The following is a 13,468-nucleotide window of genomic DNA, read 5'->3' on the forward strand; positions in this document are numbered from 1 at the left end:
AAACTAGGCTTTGCTGAGTGTGTAAGACTAATTGTGAAGAAGCTATTATGTGAATGGGTTTAAACATCATCTTCAAATTTCTCAGGACCCCAACCTCAAGGAGTTTATGTCCATCCTTCCTCAAGCCTTGGCTTGCTGCCCTACTTCCCATGACCTTGACCCCTTCTCTCTTTTCTGCTTCCCCAAGACCTCCCCGCCCTGCCCCCATGCCTGAGAACACAGCACTATTTCATTCTCACCTTTAAAGCAGGCCCACGGTGTGGCCCCACTGTGTGTGTGTGTGTGTGTGTGTGTGTGTGTGGTTTTGTACGTTGTATGGAGATGGCGGGACTCACTGAATTTCTGCTGAGTTCTTCCAAGTTATTTTCTGAACTAGTAAGTCATCTTTTCTTTGATCATCTCCTCCTTAATTTGCAGCCAGTTTCTGCCTTAAGTTGCCCTGCCTGCCCTGCCCTGCCTGCCTCTTGGATTTTGCCGAGGGGAGCACTGTTTTCCCAGCCGGAACAGAATGTGCCCCCTGCTTGCGGGGATACTGTGGGCCAGGGGAGACAGACGAGTCCCAACAACAGAGTGGCTGCTGCGGGCTAGCGCGGGGAGATGGCACCTCACCGGGCGTGGCATCTGGGTCACGGGAGGTGCCCAGAGGTGGCGCTTGAACTAGGTCTTGAAGAACAGATTCACTTCGGCCTCTCAAATGGGGAAGAAGGCACAACTTTGGCAAAAATAGGGACTCGGGGCTTCAGGCTGATTGTGCGGGGTGAGGGCAGGTGTGGGAGAGGACGGGTCTGGAATGTGGTGAGAAAGTGGGGGCCACTCTGCCCTGAACCTCCGTGAGGGCCTCGGAGCAGATGCAGGATGGAGGCCCAGGGACAGGAAAGGGCTGGTGTGGTGAGAGCTGGGCAGGAGGGGCTGGCTTGGAGAGTTTGTTAAGAGGGAAAACTGTTCCCACTTCCCTGGGCATCACCTTGTCCTCCCACAGGTGCACTCCTCATGTGGAGCCTGGGAGAAAGGTGCCTCCCGTGAGGTCAAGGGTGAGGGTGAAAGGGGGCAGAAAGGGCCATTGTCTCACACCCTGCTCCCAGGCTAGGCACTGACGGTAGGCAGACCCCAAAGCAGCAGCTGGGACAGAAGGCTTCTCTGAAATGGGTCCGCAGGGAACTACTGCAGAGGCACACCTGTCTGCCTCTTCCTGTCAGCCCCACCCCACCTGCCTTCTTAAGCCAGAAGCCTGACTGGGCTGCCCAGGGGGGAAGGGGCGCTAGGGCCCCTGGAGCTGCACGGGCTATGGCGAGAGGGCCCCGGCCCTGCTCTGCCTTGTGGCGGGCACAGCCCTTACCTGCCTTTCCCGGCTCCTGCTCCACTTTAAGGCTGGGCTCAGACTCCTCTAGGGAGAGGCACTGAGTCTCTGTGCCCTGTCCCGGCATCCTCTCGGCACCTCTCGTCCTGACCATGCAGGTGTGTGTTTCCACACTGGCTTCCTCCTACCCTCCTACCTGGGTGCTTCTTGAGAGCACATGCCTTATTGTGAGCCAGCACACAGCAAGGGCTTGCTGCAAATATGGGATTCTCTGCCTTTGGGAAGCTCATCGTGTCCACCTGAGGCTGCTTCCTGTTCTGAAAGCCAAGCATCTTTAGAAGCTTAATAATGGTGTGTGATACCACACACCCACCAGTGGAGAGTAATCAGAGGGCTTGTGAGGTGACGGGCACTCTCCTACGTGGTTGGAAAGCATGCCAGTTGACATGAACACTTCAGGACTGTTTGTGGTAATACCTGCTAAAGCTAAACATAAGCCTGCCCTATGATCCAGACAGAATGAGAGCACACGTCTGCTCAAAGGCACATAGAGAATGTTCACAGCAGCTTTGTGATCATAGCCCACATGACAACCCAAATACCCGCCAGTAGGAGAATGGATGAATAAGCCATGGTACATTCATATAATGGAATACTACTCAGCAGTGAAAAAGGACACGCTATTGGTACACATACAACATAGATGAATATCATGGGCAATGTATTAGTGCAAGAAGCTGGACACAGAGGAGCCCATACTGTACAATTCCATTTATATGAAGTTCAGAAACAGGCAGAACTAATCAATGGTAATAGAAGCCAGTGGTACCTCTGCTGGGGGTCTGGTATCGACTAGGCAGGGACATGAAGGAATTATGTTTGAAAGTTCTCTGGAATGTTCCCTGGCTTGACGTAGGTGGTGATTACAAGGGTGTATGTATGTGTAAATAAATCATCAAGTTATATACTTAAGGTGAGTGGATTCTGTGTATGTTCTTCTGTAAGAAGAAAGTTAAAGGGGTTATAAAAGGGCTTCTGAGATTCTAATTAGTTCCTTCAAACTACACTGTAGCTTTTTCAGCCAAAATGAGGGAGGCCCACATGGCCTCCATTTTCTTCAGGATCCCAGAGGATTCTAATTTATGGGCAAGGAGGCCCAGGGTAAGAGCCTCCATGACTGTGCTGAACAGAGCAAGCTGGCTGCTTCCGGGGCCTGGTGGGCTACGCAGCAGGCTCCCTCCTTGGACAGCCGGAAGGAGGGCTTGCCCGGGGCAGCCCTGATGAGCCCTCCTTCCCCAGCTGCAGCCAGACCCTGCTCTGCCTCCGGCTCCTGGCACCTGCCCGATCCAGCGGTGTTCTCAGCACTTACGGTTGGGAGCTAAGCTGCTCCTCCACTCCAGGAAAATATTTGTTCAGGGACTTGGCACTCGCAGAAGAGGAAATAAAAGCCACCTTGGAGTCGAGCAGGCGGCGCGGCTGCGGGTTGCTTTGCCTTCCCCCCAGATTGCCTCAGCAGGCCCTGAGGCCCGCCGTCTGGGGCCAGGCCCAGGAATCCCTCCCTCCTGCCTTAGTGAGAAGCCTGGGGTGCCAGCTCTTTGCTCATTCGGTTTGGGCAGTCATCTTGTCAGCTCAGTCAGCAACCATTTATGGAGCCTACTATGTGTCAGGCACAGTGCTAGGCCCTGGACGCCATCGGTGAGCCAGGCCCTGTCTTTACACTAAAGGCTGTTGTGAGGTAGCAAGGGAGGTTGACCAGTGGAAAGGCCCTTAACCGCATAGTAGGAGCACTGGAGTGGCAGAAGTGAGGCCAGGGCGCTGAAGCGCCAGCTAGCCAGGGCAAGCCTGCCAGTGTGGGGAGGATGGGCGGGCACCTGGCGTCTGGTTAGAGGACAAGGAGGCAAAATTAAGGGGTGATCAGAGAGGGCAGAGTATTTCGGGTAGATGGAACAGCATTGCCAATGGCCCAGAGGTATGAGAGAGCAAGGGGCTTGGGTGTGGAAAGTGGATGGGATCGGTGTGGTGGGGGCCAGGGGAAGCAGGTGCTGGTGTCAAAGGACCTCCCAGCAGGAGCTCAGGAGCCAGACTTTATCCCCAGGGCAGCCAAAGCTGGTGTTTGTTTTGCAACATTTAAACACATTGATTTTGATTCTTTTTGACATAGAAAAGTATAAAGAAGAAAACAAAATTAGCCTCAACTCCCACCACCCAGATATTTGTTGATGAAATTTACAAAATTAAAATACACATGATTAGAAACCCAAGCAGAACAGAAAAGGACATGGTGAAAATCCAGAGCCTCCTTCTCCCCACCTGTCTCTCTCACCAAAGGCAATTTCAGTTAGCAGGTTTTGACATCCAGAAACTTTTTCCGTGCATATTACTTGTGAGGATAAGTCTATGCTTTTGAAGAGCTACACCAAAGGAATGGTTCTCTACGCAGGCATGCAGCTTCCTTTGTGTACCCAGTTTCACTTTAGCGCATATAGTCGGTCCTCTCCGTTCTCAGTATCTACAGAGCATTCAGTTATATGGATGGAGCCAGTTGCAACTCTCCCCTCTTTCTGGGCATCTTACTTCCAGGCTTTTGCTATTATTAATATTGCTGGAAGAAACCTGCCCATACAGCCATCACACAATGTCATGTGGTATAGACAAGAGTGGAGGCTTACAAGTATACACCACAGGCACCGTGCTTGCTAGCAGTGGGTTCTGGGACCGAAGAGGATGTTCTTTATCATCCTCCTCCAAAAGTTTCACCAGTTTGCCACACCCAGCCTGCATGTTAGAGACCTAGAGCTTACCCTCTCCCATGCACCACACAAGGCAGCATTTTCTTTTTACCCCTGGGGTGGGAGATGGAGATGGTTATCATATGGTGTTTGGATTTCTGTTTACTTAATTTTAAAAAAACTTAGGAATCATTTCGTATCTCATTGCCATTTGTATTTCTTTTTTTCAGAGGGGAACTGCTTTTTCACATTCTTTGACCCATTTTTCTACTGGGCCTTTGTCTCTTCCTTATGGATTGGTGTGGGTTGCTTGTGGGCCAATGATTTTGAGGGAGCAGCCCTGTCAGGCTTTGGTCTCCAAAATGTCCCTCTGGCCATGGTGGGGGGACCAGGGGACTGGTCAGCTAGGAGGCCTGCGCAGTGGTCCCTGTGAGAGGGGCGAGCAGTTGGCCTTGGGAAAGGGAGGTTGGGGACATTCAGGAAGAGTGTCAGAACAAGCCCGTGGATGGATTTTTTGCACAATAGTCCAGGACACTTTTGGATCAGTGAAAATAACTTATTGCCAACTGCCCTCCCCAAATGTTGTGACACAGGATTTGTATTGATAAGCCACAGAGTTGGGCCTGAGCCCCCATGGGCCACCTGCCTGGTAGTTTGTGCCCCTCTTCCCTGACTATGTGGGGCATAAGACGGGTGGGGTGAGAAGGAGGAGCAGGTGTCAAGGACAGTTCCCAGGTTTCTACTTCAAATATTATGGCCCCATAAACCATGGAAATGTCTCAGAAATTCCAGTACTTCAGTACATAGTTACTGATTGACCCACATCAGTCAGCATTATTCTGAAGTAACCCAGAGTCCCCAAAAGGGGAATAGGGGCACACTGGGCCTGAGCAGCCATGTTGGGAGGGATGGGCGGGGAGCACGGGCTGACGACACAGCTGAAGAGGGACAGGGGTCCCTGAGTGAGCCCAGGCTTCCGGGTCTCACTCTCTTCTCTGCACAGAGCAGAGGGCCTGGCACACAGGAGGCGCTTTGGAAATATCCACTCAATGAAATTCATTAATGTTCAAATTTATGTTCAGGTCAAAATGAGTGGAAAAACAGGAAGGAGAGGAAATGTAATTTCTTCTCTTTTTTTTTTTTTAAACTAAGGTATTTTTTGATATAGAGTAAAATTCATTGTTGTTATACAATCTTTAACCACTGCCACCTTTACAATACAAAGCAACTCCAGCACCCAAAAGCTCCCTCAGGCCCCTTGCGAAGCCCCTTGGCAGTCCCTGCTGTGCTTTCTGTCACAGTAGTTCCTCCTTCCCAGATGTCCTGGACTGGGAGTCGCAGAGCCTTTTGAGTCTGGCTTCTCTCACTTAGAAGACTGCATCTGAGCTCCACCCAAGCCGTTGGGTTTATCAGGAGCTTGCTTCTCATTACTGTTGAGTAGTATTCCATCATATGGATATGGTGACTTTATTTGTCATCTCCCCAAACTAGAAAAACCCAAATGTGTTTCAACTATATGGATTTCCTTGTTTCTAGATTCATAAATCAAGAAACTTCAAGTACAAATCCTGATTTTGGATCCAGAAAGCATGGTCCCTCCTGCATGAGGACGAGAAGGTACCTGTGAGAACCTGCAAGGGTTAATAGGTCACTTGTGAGGAGGGAAACCAGGGCCAGGGCCACAGACACCTGCTCCTGGACTCTTGGACTGACTGGTCCGTCTCCGGGATGGCCCACACCTGGCCTACATAGAACCTCTGATGAATTGGAGAAGGTTTCCCACCGGGGGCCCAGCTCTGTTAGCAGATGGTGCCATGGTCAGAGAAAGGTACCTTATCGTGCAGGCCTACGATGAGCCTCATGCCTGGATAGCAGGGTATCAGTCTCCTCTTGCTCCTTGGCCCAGGCAAAGCCCGCACAGCCACATGGGGCAGCCCAGATTGGGGTTTCCCACCCTTAAAAGCTGCAAAGAGCTGAAACCAGCAGACTGGAAGGGAAGCAAGCCTGAGGTCCTGAGTAGGCCTCAGAGCTGGGTTGTGTGGTGCACCCGGGCTGCCACAGAGTCCTATGGGCAGCCTGGGCTCCAGAGACTTTGCTGAGGAACGTCTTCAATCCTGAATCTGTGAAGCCCTTCCTAGGACACAAGCCCTGACTGGCCAGGACTCACCTTGGCCTCTGACTGGCACTTCTACTCAGGCAGCCCAGATTCAAGGACTCCCCTTGATGGGGGCTCTTAGCCCCCATGTTACCCTACAAAGTGAAGGTGGTTTGGGGGAAAACAGGAGATGTGGTTACCCCTTCAGAGCCCATGGAGAAGTTAGAATAACATGGTGGTTAAGAGAGAGACCAGAGCCAGATGCCTGAGCTCCAAATCCTGGTTGGGCCATCTACCAGTCACGTGATCTCCCTCACAGGGTGTCCTGAGGACTAAGTACGGTCTTATGGGGATGGCACTGGGTCTACTGCTGCTTTGCAGGAAATGACAGATGTGGTTAAAGCAGTGACAGCACCAGGAGCTGGCTAGGTGTCAGGAGCCCCAGGGTGGCCTAACTAGCATTCTCTCTCTCTGGACCTCAGGTTCCTTCTCTAGGAAGTGGCCGTAGTGAGAGGGCCCTCTGCACCTTTCAGGATTCTGCCAGGGCAGGGGACCAGGGTCCTGAGAACCAGGCCTGGGTGCGTTGGTGATGTAGACCTCAGCACCCACCCTCTTGGGAGGTGGTCCTTGTAGCCTGAGGCTCAGGGCAGGAGGATTTGCACATGGTCCCAGGAGGCCCCAGTGCAGAAGCAGCCTCAGCCTTCCTGGTAGGCCCAACCTGGCCACTCCCGAACCGTGCGTGACAAGACCTGTGGCACGTGGTCATTGTCCACAGGAGGAAGAAGAATTTTATCAACTGCTTTTCTCTGTGCCACAAGGTTCTCAGACTGTAAGAAATATTTATATATTTTTCTCTTTTAAAATTAAGGTGTTTTGCTGTATCAGATGCACTACCATGAGATTTTATTAGAGAAGTCTTGTTTCCCGGAGTAACAAATGAACAGCTTTTGGGCCTAAGAATACACAAGACGCAGTGCAGGGCTTCTTTCGCGGGGGACTTCAGCACGCTGTGCGCAGCAAGGTGCTCAGGACCAGTGTCCCGAGGTGGGCGTAGCTGTCCTGAGCTGCACCATGCAGCTACAGTTCAGCACAAGGCTGGCAACCCAAGGCTCGTGGGCTGCCCCTCCCCAGACAGGGCTCCACCCACGGGTGCAAGGGGCTGTCGCAGTCAGAGCCCTGGGCTGTGGAGATCACTCATTCCCCCTTTCCTCAGTCTGGAGAGAGAGACTTGTGCAAGGTCACAGGCCTCAGGCACCCAACTCCTATTCTGACTCAGTTATGTGGCCCAGGGCGGTGACAGAGAGGGAACTGGTTGAAGGCAGGTAGCTAACGGTCAGTTGTTCTTCTCAGTCCTGCCTTTCCAACTCCCTTCCTCCCCTGCACCCACAGACAAAGCAAGGTTTCTCCTAGGAGCCAGGAGCAGCCCTCACCCTGCAGGAGGCAGGCCAGAAACATGGACCTAGGGCAAAACCAGGCTCTGCTGCAACTAGTTGGGGCACCGTGGAGAACCCCACACCTCCTCAGACCTCAGCTTCCTCATTTGAAAGCCTTGAATGCCAGTGCCTACCTTGAGGTTCAGGTAAGACTTGAAAGAGGCTTAAAAATTCCATTTCCTGTTAATGCTGGATAGTAGAATTTTGGATAATTACTGATAATAGCTACCATCTACTACATGCCTACAGTGTTCCAGGCCATACATACACCTACCCTCTAGTTTTAGGGACACAGAGTAGCAGAGAGGTAGAAGCAGGAGCTTTGGAGTTAGAACCCACTTTACTTGCTGTGTGACTAAAACTCCTCAGAATCTTGGTTTTCTCACCTGTGCAGTGGGGCCACAGCTCTTATCTCCAAGGGCTTCGGGGATACTGCGTAAGATGGAGTGAGTGAAACTGTTATCACAAAAACTGCCTTTTGCTGTGAGCATTTTGCAAGCACTCCATAAATAGTGGCTGTTACTCTTCTGTTTACCAAAACCCTGAAAGGCAGGTGTTACTACCTACCTTCTAAGGTATTACCGCCTTACAGGTGAGGAAACTGAGGCCCTAAGCTGTTACTCTGCACAGCTACTGAGTGACTAAGCTGACGTGCAAATCCAGGTCTTTTTCACTCCGAAGCCTATAGCACTCCCCTGTCCCCTGCTGCTTCCTGTCTCACCTGTTCTGGTCACAAAGGACCATCTGGGTAGGATGTGGGAGGCTATTCTAGACCAGGGCTGTCCCAGTGAGCTCTGAGGCTATTCCCAGGCATGGGAAAGGGTGGCCTCCCAGAAATGCCTGGGTGCTGGCGCCAAAGTCAATAATGATAACCTGCCCTGCAGGAAACCATAGTCACAGGATACAAACAACTGTGAGGGGGTGGCAGCTCATTTCTGTACCAGCCTCAGCCAGCTCTGTGCCCCTGTGTGCCAGAGGGCAATCTAGGGGTGACACCTGGTCTATGTCAGATCCAGGAGGTGGGAGTATGCCCCCTTCACCAACAGAGCATGAGTACGGGTCACATTTCTCTGTCCCTGTCCTGAAACTCTCCTAGGAAGCTGGCCAAGAAGGTGGCCCTGGGCTCTGCTGGGAAAGGTCCAAGAGAGTCCCTCGGGCCCCTGGGGTAGCTGTTCCCCCAGAGCCTGGCTCCGAGCACACCGCTCCATATATCTCTCCCACTCAGTACAATCACTGAGGCTTCCTCTATTTCGGGGCCAGGACCAGAGACCCTGCAACACAGCCCTGGCTTCTGCAGAGCCCACGGTTTCATGGCAAGGACAGACATGCATTATTAAATAATACAGATTCCCAGGGCAGTATTCCAGGGGCACAGAGGAAGGGCACCAATCCAGTCTGGGGAGCTAAAGTAGACGGCCTGGAGGAGGAACCATCTGGACAGGGTTTCACCAAAGGACTGACCAGGCCGAACAGAAAAGGGGTGTTTTGGGCAAGTACTAGGTGCACTCAGGGACACACAGGTGCCACCTGCCACCTGGTGTGCAGTGTCCGTGTCGGGGGTGGGAAAGCAGTGAGAGATGAGGCTGGGGGGAACATGTGGGGCCGGTAAAGGAGGGCTTTGTGTAGGTCAAGGGTGAGGGGGTATGGGTGGTGGTGCACAGGAGCCCCTCCTGCCTTGAGAGAGCTCTTCGTACATTTGAGTTCAGTGACCACACATTGCTAGTTTGAAATTGGCCATGGTGGGAATCTTTACACCATGAGAAGTAGCAAGTGCTACAAATCAGAGCCAGTTGTTCAAACAAACAAACAAGCAAGCAAGCAAACACAAAGACAGAAAGGGCAGCCTTTGGTGGATTTTAAAGTAAGGGCATGGGATCGTTAGCTTTGCTGCACAGAAGAACGCTCTGGCTGTTGCAGTATGAAGGATGGGCCTAAAGGAATGGGCTCGGAGCCAGGAGCTGGGTCTTGGGTGACCTCTTGGTGAGTGTAGGAGGTTGCCAGGAAGAGCTGGGTAGTGGGAGGGGACAGGCCGCACTCAGTCACCTGACCCCGCTGTGTGAGCAGCCTGGGGGTGGGGTGGAGAAGTAGGTAGCTCCTTCAGCCTTCTTCAGCCGGAGCCTGAGAATCAGCAATAAAACCCTTAATGAGAAACACCTGGGCTCTGTGCCAGCCAGGCTGTGAGCTGGGGCTGGGAGGGGCTTGGGGACTGGAAGTGAGTGGGAAGGCCTGCACTCCATGTGTTCGAGTGTTTACTGAGCCGCAGGCCTCCGCTCCAAGAGATGCTGGAGATACAGTGATGGTCACTGAGCAGGAGCCCCACTGATGAGCAGAGTGCCGATCTGTGAGTGCTTATTTTGTAGAAGCTTTTTGTCAAAGTCACAGGTGTCAGCCCAACCATGCTAAGTCCTGGGTCCCCCATATCTTCCCCATCTGAGTCCTGGGGGCAGGGAGGGGGTGTTGATTCGTGAGCACAGATAGGATGCATTCTCCTTTCCCCTCCTTCCCCCAACACCATTCAAGGGGGAGGCTGTGTCTGACACCCCAAAGGGGAGACTTGGCCTATCCCAAAGCCCACTGGGGTGTGGCCTGGCCCAGCCTGCCCTTCAGATCAGAACTGACCCATGGGCTCTAGTGCCTGGAGATTTGGGGTGGCCATGGGAGGGGCTGGGCTCAGGCCCTCTACCCACCTTTCTCTGAGGAGGCTCTGTCAGGGCAGGAGGGCATCTGGGTGGGAGGCTCCTCCAACCAGGCAGCACTTCTCTTTGGTTTCGCAGGATGGCTCAGGATGACGTAGAAGCAGCCGTGGGGTTCCCAGGCTGGGTGCTGACTGGCAGAGCTCTTAGGCTCCTGGCTGGAAGTGCCAGCAGTCACCAACCAGGTGGTGGGAAACTGGGAAAAAGATGTTCTGGCACTGGGGGGATGCCACTTTGAGAAGTGAGTTTCCATCTGCTGGCTACCTTCTGAGCCATCCCACCCACCCAAATTCTGCCCAGGTGACCCTCAGGCTCAGCTGAGGGTGTCCAGGGCACACACAACATCTCTGTGCACATTAGAAACAGCACCCACTGCAGGCAGATCCAGCCCTGTGGGCACATGGCATGGTGAGCGGACACCTCAACTGCAATTAGAAAGCAGGACAATTCCCTCAAGCAGACGCAGCTCCTGTGCAGTGGCCAGTGTGCGCAGACGTGCTCGGAGGCCCCAGACATGCCCTCCAGTGGCCAGAGGAGAGGATTTCACCTGCACACGCAACTATGCCCTCTCTGACCTTCCCCGTTCCAAGGGCCACCCTAGCTTTGGTTAATAAACACCCTGGAAAGGATGGGAGGGACTTGGAGGGTGGGGAGGAGTGCCAAGAATCCTCAAACAGTTCGAGGGCTGTGGGAGGTATAGCCCTCCCTGACCCCCACTCTAACCATGCTCTCCCTGCTGACAGTTCTGCCGCAGCTGCTTCCAGGAGGGTGAGCCCACGCTCCTTCTGGGCACCATGTGGGGAGGGAGGCCCAGGCATCTGGCGATGAAAGGCACAGGACCCAGGTGGCCCCAGCCACCACCCAGGAGACAACACAGCCCTCCCTGTAGGGCTTCCCTCTGGTGCCATGTAGTCCCTTCCAGCCCCCACCCACCCTCCAGACACATGGAATCACCAGCATAGTCCCAGAGGCTCCTGGGTAGAGAAGCTTGCCTCGCCAGCTGGGCTATGAGAGGTGGCTGACTTCATCTCAGCCCTTGCAAGTCAGCCATGCTTGCCAGCACCCTGGCCCTCTTCAGACCATTGACCCTTTGAGTGAGTCCCCTGGGGAAGGAGCAGAGAACTGCAAGCCAGGCTCAGGGACACACCCTAGATCTTGGGCGTATTCCTTCCATCCTGGGCCTCAGGTCCCCTCCTCTGTAAAACAAGGTCAAAAAGTTTCATAATGTGCAGGTCAGAGCAGAGCTGGGCCCTGAATCCAGAGCTTCCTTGCAGCCAGAGGGGGTCACATGGTTCTACTGGACCATGCTCCCCTGGGATCCTTTAGGACATGGTCAGCCTCTTGGCCCTTCTCCACATACATGGATTTCTGGAAGTCACAAAACTGTGTGGATTCTTAGGATTCACGAGGCCACATTCTTGAAACTGAGGTTGAGAAGGGGAGTGGTTTGCTAGTCAGCGGGGGAACCCACACAGCTCCCCCACTCCCTCCTCCAGCCTGCTTGCTCACAGTAGCTCCTTAGGCTGCTCAGGGTGGCTCTCTAGAAACTCATCCAGTTAGACTGCACGTACATTTCATCCATGTTGTGACGGGGCCCCCCTCCCACGGGAAGAGAATGTCCCCCTGGAGAAGCAGAAGCAGCTGTGCCTCCCTCCGTGACTATAGTATCACATGAGGCCACCCTCTCCCTTCGTCCCCAGTGACTGACTCACAGAACAGCAGTTAGTTCCTTGAATGGAAAGGAGTGGCAGCCACTGACTGGCGGGAAGGAGGTGACAGCTCTCTGGGTGGTCAGTTGCTAAGACCAGACCCCTGGTTTGCGCAGCCTGGAAGAGGCTGGGCCAGGGCCTGAGAAGCCAGGGGTGGGGTTGAGCCCACAGGCAGGAATTCCAGTGGCTTTTATAGGCCAGCTCCCTGAGGCCAACGGGCTGGGGAGTGGAGAGTGGGTTGGGGAGCAAGGGGCTGCAGCCGCAGAATCAGTGCACCACTGAGTCCCCACTGAGCACCTGCAGGATGCCCAGCCCCAGGCTCCCCTCTGGCATAGGCACCTTGCCCTTAGGGACCCCATGATCCTGCTGGGAAGACACATCAGATCCTGAGGACTTGGCCCTGCAGGAGCCAGGGAAGAGGGAGAAGCCCGCTACGGGCCCTTGGTGTCAGGGAGGGACTTCTTAGGCTATCCTGGAAGGATGGGTAGACTTTTTTCCCTAGGGAAAAGTCTGGAGATAAGAAAAAATAGGAAACTCAGAAATTGAGGTCCAGTGGGGGAAATGAGTTGGCGGTGGGTGGGCCTGGGGGATGAGGGGCTGGACCTCGGTCTCTCTGGGCAGTGCAGACAGACAGGGGTGCTGGTTTCCCTGTGGGGGCCACAGCCCTGGCCAGGGCAGGCCACCCGAGGGCACGATGGCTCAGGGGACTGTGATAGCTTGGGCTCTGGTGAGTCAGGGGCTGCCCCCTAACCCCTGGTTCCCAGCATCCCTCCCCGTGAGCATCAGTCAGCTCTGGGGATGCCCCCTCCCCGTGGGGCGCTCAGGCAGCCAGTGCCTCTCGGGTGGGGCAGCTTCTCCTGGGCCTTCTGGGGCTCTCTTGGTCCTGTCCAGGAAGCCTCCCCTGTCACCTGCTGCCTCTCCCCAGTGTCATGTGTGTCCTGGACATCCTTCTGGAAAAGGGGTGCTCGGGGGCCAGGCCACACACCAAGGCAGCCAGCCTCCTGGGGAGCACGAGCCCTGGATGGACACTGGACCCCTGCTGCCTCCCTCTCCTCCTCATCCCTCAGGCTCTCCTGGCCTCTGCTTTTCCCAGTGACTTTCTCAGCAGCTGCCCTCTGATTCTCAGACCATCAGCACTCACATGGCAGGCTTCCTGGAGGAGGTGGATCTTGGAGTGCTAGGAGGGCCGGTTTGTGACTCTAGAAACTTCCAGGAGCTTCCAGCCTTCCAGGAGAGGGTTGAGGCTATGCGTGAAAGCAGCTTGGCCTTCGTTCCCCACCCCCGAACCCACAGATTCTCTTCAGGCATAAGGGCAGTGAGTGGGGGTTGAGACCTGGGAAGAAGGCAGGAATAGCCTGAGGAGTTCTCACACTGGGGGACACACCATTCTGTCTGCCTGGTGGGTCTGCAGGTCAGGGGCAGCTGTCTGTGGACACAGCAGGAGGGCTGAGAACCCAGAGGGAGAGAGAGAGACGGGAAAGGGCACAGGGAGAGAAGGGGCCGAGGCCTCCT

The 13,468-nt window shown here is 54.2% G+C and overlaps 1 long non-coding RNA gene across 2 annotated transcripts in view; it reads left to right on the forward strand.

Annotated features, from left to right (window-relative positions):
- The first annotated feature begins 7,188 nt into the window (after nt 1-7,188).
- The window catches only part of LOC118973943 (uncharacterized), a 70,393-nt gene continuing 64,113 nt past the window's right edge, over nt 7,189-13,468 (forward strand). The window contains exon 1 of one of the 2 annotated variants that reach the window (XR_005063494.2): nt 7,189-7,700. This is a non-coding gene — a long non-coding RNA (uncharacterized lncRNA). Of the gene's footprint in view, nt 7,701-9,667; nt 9,896-13,468 lie in introns of those variants that run through there. The other variant, XR_005063495.2, reaches the window with a different exon arrangement.

This window comes from Manis javanica, chromosome 1 (genome assembly GCF_040802235.1).
Source record: "Manis javanica isolate MJ-LG chromosome 1, MJ_LKY, whole genome shotgun sequence".
NCBI lineage: Eukaryota > Metazoa > Chordata > Mammalia > Pholidota > Manidae > Manis > Manis javanica.